Source organism: Dasypus novemcinctus, chromosome 5, assembly GCF_030445035.2.
Source record: "Dasypus novemcinctus isolate mDasNov1 chromosome 5, mDasNov1.1.hap2, whole genome shotgun sequence".
NCBI lineage: Eukaryota > Metazoa > Chordata > Mammalia > Cingulata > Dasypodidae > Dasypus > Dasypus novemcinctus.
In genome coordinates, this window is record NC_080677.1 from 70,377,811 (window position 1) to 70,383,810 (window position 6,000).

Here is a 6,000-nt window from a genome sequence, read left to right on the forward strand (position 1 = left end):
TTAAATTAAAATCATGTTATTTAGGAAGAATATATTATATTACTGCTTGTAGAAGATTTTGTAAGGCAATATACAACAAAGTATTTAAAGCTAAAAGTGCAAGAGATGAGTTAGATCAGACTCTGGCTTATTTCCCAGAAAATATAATATTCTTTAGAGGAGGGCACTATAATTGATTTCTTATGCCATCCGTTTAGGTGTCTCATGTTTAGTGGAAATTTAAACCATATCTTCAAAGAGAAATCTACTTAAAACAAAATGGAAAAGGATCAGATACCAATAGTTGGTGAATGGTTTTCTCATGTGTAAGAATTTTGGATGTTCAAAATTTCTAATTTTCAAAGAATTGGTGGAAATACTGTAAAATAATATTGGTAGATTTATTGAATTACAACATAGTCATGAAGGGGAAAACATCCTAATTTCACCTTCATAGATAACATAATCAGATAATATGTTCTGATAAAAGGCTAAAATAGATTAAGGTAATGCTGATTGCTGTGTTAGGTACAGACATATACTGTAAATTTTGAATGAAAGAATGAATAAATGAATGAATGAATGAATGTGTGGAGAAAGTTAACTGTTAGCCAAAGTTAGAATCAGATTGGGAAAGAAGACTGAAAAGTAACAAGAATGTCTGAAATTAGTTGGAAAGATAAATAGGTCCATAATTAATGCTACTCAATTATTGTATGTTAGAGTGCATTTGAAGAAATAACTTCGAACAGTTAGGATAAGATAGAAAAAGGACACATAATTTAAGTAGCTAAAATATACTCATTGCTTTCTCTTCTGCTTTTTCACCAGGAGGCCGCAGGGATCGAACCTGGGTCCTCCCATACGGTAGGCAGAAGCTCTATCACTTGAGCCACATCTCATCTATAACACTGGTTCTTAATTGAGATATACCACTGGTAGACATCTGGGATTTGTGGGAGCATTTTCAGTTTTCACAATGGTTGTGAGACACTACGATTCTTAGTGATTGACAGTCAGGGATGCTAGTCATCCTACAATGCAAAAACAATTTGGTACAAGGAAGAACTTCCCACATAGCATTGAAATGTCTTGCCCGGCATTTATACATTTGTAATACCTATTTATAATGATCTAACCCTAAAATTTCATTATATTTTACATATAAACAAAAAATATTTTTGGTATATTTTTAAAATATACTAGATTTTCCAGGAATGAAACTACAATGTAAATGGAATGTGTTAATTTGCTAACAGCTTCTGGAAGCAATATAATAGAAATGGGTTAGATTTTACAATGGGAATTCATTAGGTTAAAAGCTTATAATTCTGAAGCTGTGAAAATTTGTAAATCAAGCCATCATCAGAGATGCTGTCTCACCGAAGTTTGACTGCTGGCGATCCTGGAGTACTGCCAGTGGTGGCTGTGCCGGTCCCTGACTTCTCCTCCAGGCTCACTTTCCACCCAAGCTCGGCTGTGCACTCACACTCAGCATGGCAGCGTCTGATCATCTCTCTCCTCTGGACTCTTTACTTCAGTTTCTTACTCTGCACGGGATTTCTCTTTCAGCTTCTTGGGGGCCTCTTTCCATGCCTTTGTGCTCCACTGATTCCAGTCTCCAGCCTCCAGGATCTCTCTTTCTGACTCTGCAGTGTTTTTCCTATGTCTGCAGCTTTTTAGTCCTCCATCGATAAAGGACTTTAGTAAGAGGATTAAGACCCACTCTTGGTCCCACGATCTAATTAAATGCCCCATATGAAGCCATCTAATAAAAAGTGATCTAATCAAGAAGTCTTTGACTGAATCTAATCAAAAGATCCTATCTACAATGGACTTACGGGCATAGGAATTGGTTTGCTTTAAGAACAGGATTTCCGGGAAGCGGATGTGGCTCAACTGATAGAGTGTCCATCTACCATATGGAGGGTCCAGGGTTTGATAACCAGGGCCTCCTGACCCGTGGTGAGGTGGCCCACGTACAGAGCTGCCATGACCAAGGACGGCCATGCCATGCAGGGGTGCCCCTGCATGCCACGCACAAGGAGTACGCCCTGCAAGGAGAGCCACCCCATGTGAAAAAAGTGCAGCTGGCCCAGGAGTGGCGCTGCACACATGGAGAGCTGATGCAGCAAGATGACGCAACAAAAAAAGAGATGCAGTTTCCCAGTGCCATCGGGGGTACAAGTGGTCACAGAAGAACACACAGCGAATGAACACAGAGAAGAGACACGGGGGGCGGGGGGGAGAAATAAAATAAATCTTAAAAAAAAAAAAAGAACTGGATTTCCTAGTTTCTACAAAAGACTCAGACCAGCGTAGGAAGTGTAAAATTATTTATGTATTTGTTTATTTTTATGGCAAGGGCTCAAAGTACTTTGAGGATTCCACTGACCCTCTTAAAGTTTAGACTACAATTTGGCTTAGTGGCCCTTTCCCTGATCCTGTCCCTAGGAGTATCCTTGTTTGTTAACAAAAGACAAGGAATCCTGACTCAAGTAAAACAATATTTCTCACTAAAACCCACAGAATTGCTGTTTTAAATGGCTACTCCAGGCCTCTTTCTCTATTGTTGCTAAACCTTTCAAGGACAGGGGGCCTCCCAAGAAGTAATAAAAAGCTTGGTCTTTTCCAAACTAGCCTAAGGGAAAAGGAAGCAAATTAGAAAAAGGGGGGAATCCAAACAGAGAGCACTCCATAGAGCAGAGTTTGTAACCCCTTATCTTCCTCCTGTGAAAGCTTTCCCAACACAATGGCCTACTTTGTTCCTGTATCAGGAATTTGTTGGTAAGCAAGAGAGGTATAAAGTTACTCCAATAGTGTATAGCTAACATTTATAGTAATTAACCAGAGCTATTTTCTTTTTGATTTTTAAAATAGTTTGGTATAATTCTCCCAAATGAGGTAAATAACTAAGTAACTATAATCTAATAATTATTATAGATTTTACAGTCATGTTTATTAATATTTTAGAAGTATATTTTATTTTCTTTATTATTACATAAATTATTATATTAGAAAATACAATCTGCTGATACAGAAAAATTCACTTTAATTCTTGGATGCAGTTCAGTATCACCTGAAACTTTTTCCAAATACAGACTCTCAAGCCATACCCCATATTTACAGAATCAGAATCTATATATTAAAAAGATCTTCTTATGATTTATGTGCACAAAAATTTTGAGAAGTAAAGATCTTGACCAAGAATCAAAAACTTTTTATTTTAGTAGATGGTAAATATATTTCACTTTGTGGGTCATTCAGTTTCTGGCTCAACTATTCAATCCTGCAGTTATAGTACAAAAGTAGTCATAGGCAATATGTAAATTATTGGGCATGAGGATGTTTGCTGGGGAGGTCAGGACACACCTAGTGGCCATTTTCCAGCTTTCAACTACCACCCACCCATTTTCTATTATGTGCAGACCTTTCAGTATGGTTCCATTCCACAGCCCAAGGAAGATGTTAGGTCTAATGAAAAGGCGTGACTACACACCTTTGTATTAGTCACGGTTCTCTAAGGAAACAGAACCAACGGGAGATACCTGTAAATATGAAATTTTATAAAATTGTCTCATACAATCATGGGGATGCACAAGTCCCCAAATTTCATAAGGCAAGCTACAAGCCAGAAACTCTGATGAAAATCTTCAATGAATTCCCCAGGAGAAGCTGTCTGTCTGAAACAGAGATGGGAATTCTTTCTTTCGACTGCTGCAATCACTTCTCCTTTTAATGCCTTCAACTGCTTGGATAAGCCATCTCTCATTGTTGAAGACAATCTCCTCAGTTGATTGTAGATGTAATCAGCCATAAATGCAATAAACTCACTGACGATTTAAGTCCATGAAATGTCCTCACTGTAAAACTAGGTACACGGTAGAATGCTTTCTTGACCAAACAAGTAGGCACGATTAACTGACCAAGTTATACATGAGGCTAACCATCAACGTCTACCCCTTGTCAACTTGGCAGCCATATACGTCACCTTAAGCCATACTTAATCTCTAAATAAAAACAATAACAGGGAAACAGACTTTGCCCAGTGGTTAGGGCGCCAGTCTACCACATGGTCCACGGTTCAAACCCTGGGCATCCTCAACCCGTGTGGAGCTGGCCCATGTGCAGTGCTGATGCGGGCAAGGAGTGCCCTGCCACGCAGGGGTGTCCCCTGTGTAGGGGAGCCCCATGCACAAGGAGTGCACCCCATAAGGAGAGCTGCCCAGTGCAAAAGAAAGTGCAGCCTTCCCAGGAATGGCACCGCACACACAGCTGACATAACAAGATGACGCAACAAAAAGAAACACAGATTCCCGTGCCGCTGACGACAACAGAAGCGGACAAAGAAACAAGATGCAGCAAATAGACACAGAGAACAGACAACTGGAGTGAGGGGAAGAGGAGAGAAATAAATAAATAAATCTTTTAAAAAAAAGAAACAATAACAGACATACATATATATATTTTTTGACTTCTCAATATGCAACTTTCCTGCCAACAACTGGAAATGCACTAAATCTTTCCAGAATAGAATGCAAGCCATTGGGTAATATTCACTCATACTTTGACATCTGATAATTTAAATACTATGACATGAAATTAATACAACTTATGTCGTATGATAAGGGGATAAGTAGAGAAGAAAACAAAGATATTTGTTTTATGTTTATATACAAACATACTCATAATAAAACAAGTAAGAAATATTCATTTCTATTATAGTCTTTGTTTCTTTAACTGGTCACATGGTTGTAGTTCATATTTACCACTACAGTTTTCCACTACCCACTCCATGTTCCCTTTACCCTTAGTAAGTTCCTCAGTTTTAAGTGACCTAAACCTTCATTCCTGAAGTTTCTGGGCCATTGATAGTCTTACCTAGATTGGGCTGTTGCAGTTTCCTAGTGATTTTAACCACAGGGCATGGTACTTCTAAAAGACTCTCTAGGGGATCTCCTGTATTTCAGGCAAACTCTTATTTACTTCCCTTGTGTAGCTGCAGTTCTATTTCCCCTTGATAGCAGGATCAATCTCCCCAGGCAGTACAGTGATTCCCTTCTTAGCCTGTTGATTCAGAGGCATGAGGAGGCCAAAGTGGTTGAGTTTGGGTCTCTGCTGCTGGCAGATTGGGCACTCATCAGTGGCAGTAGCCAAGTTAGCCTTCGTGAGGGGAAGTCCATGTTGCTGAGCCCATGCATAATTTTCATCCCTACCACCATGACCACTTTGCTCAAAATGAGCAGCTTTTCTGGTAACTCTGTAAATGGGCCAGAGTAGCACACTGAAATGATGAATATTCTGTCTCCAAAATCCAAAGAGGCTAATTTGGCATTGTGCCTCTTTTTTAGTCATAGGAGGGGTCAGATGCAATAGATTATTCTTCATTTAGAAAGAATAGCTTGACATGCCCCATACTATTGGACACCTAGAAATTTCACTGAGGTAGAAGGCCTCTGTATTTTTCTTGGATTAATCTCCCAACTTTTGATATTCAAATGCCTTAAAAACTAATTTAGGCAGTAGGTCCAATCAACATAATATCATTAATATAATGGACCAGTGTGATGTCTTGTGGAAGGGAAAGATGATCAATGCCTCTATGTACAATATTATGACATAGGGCTACAGGGTTGATATACCCCTGAAGCAGGACACTGAAAGTATATTGCTGGCCTTGCCAGTTGAAAGTAAACTGGTTTTGGTGGTCCTTACTAAGAGAAATTGAGAAAAAAATTATTTTCCAGATCAATAGCTGCATACCATTACCAGGGGATGTGTTGATTTGTTAAAGCAATGATATCACATCTGGAACAGCAGCTGCACTAGGAGTTATCACTTGGTTGAATTTATGATAATCAACTGTCATCCTCCTAGATCCATATGTTTTCTGCACAGACCGAACAGAGTTGAATGGAGCTGTGATGGGATTCACCACCCCTGTATCCTTCAAGTCCTTGATGGTGGCACTGATCTCTGCAATCCCTCCAGGAATTCCCATGACACACCACATAGCAACTT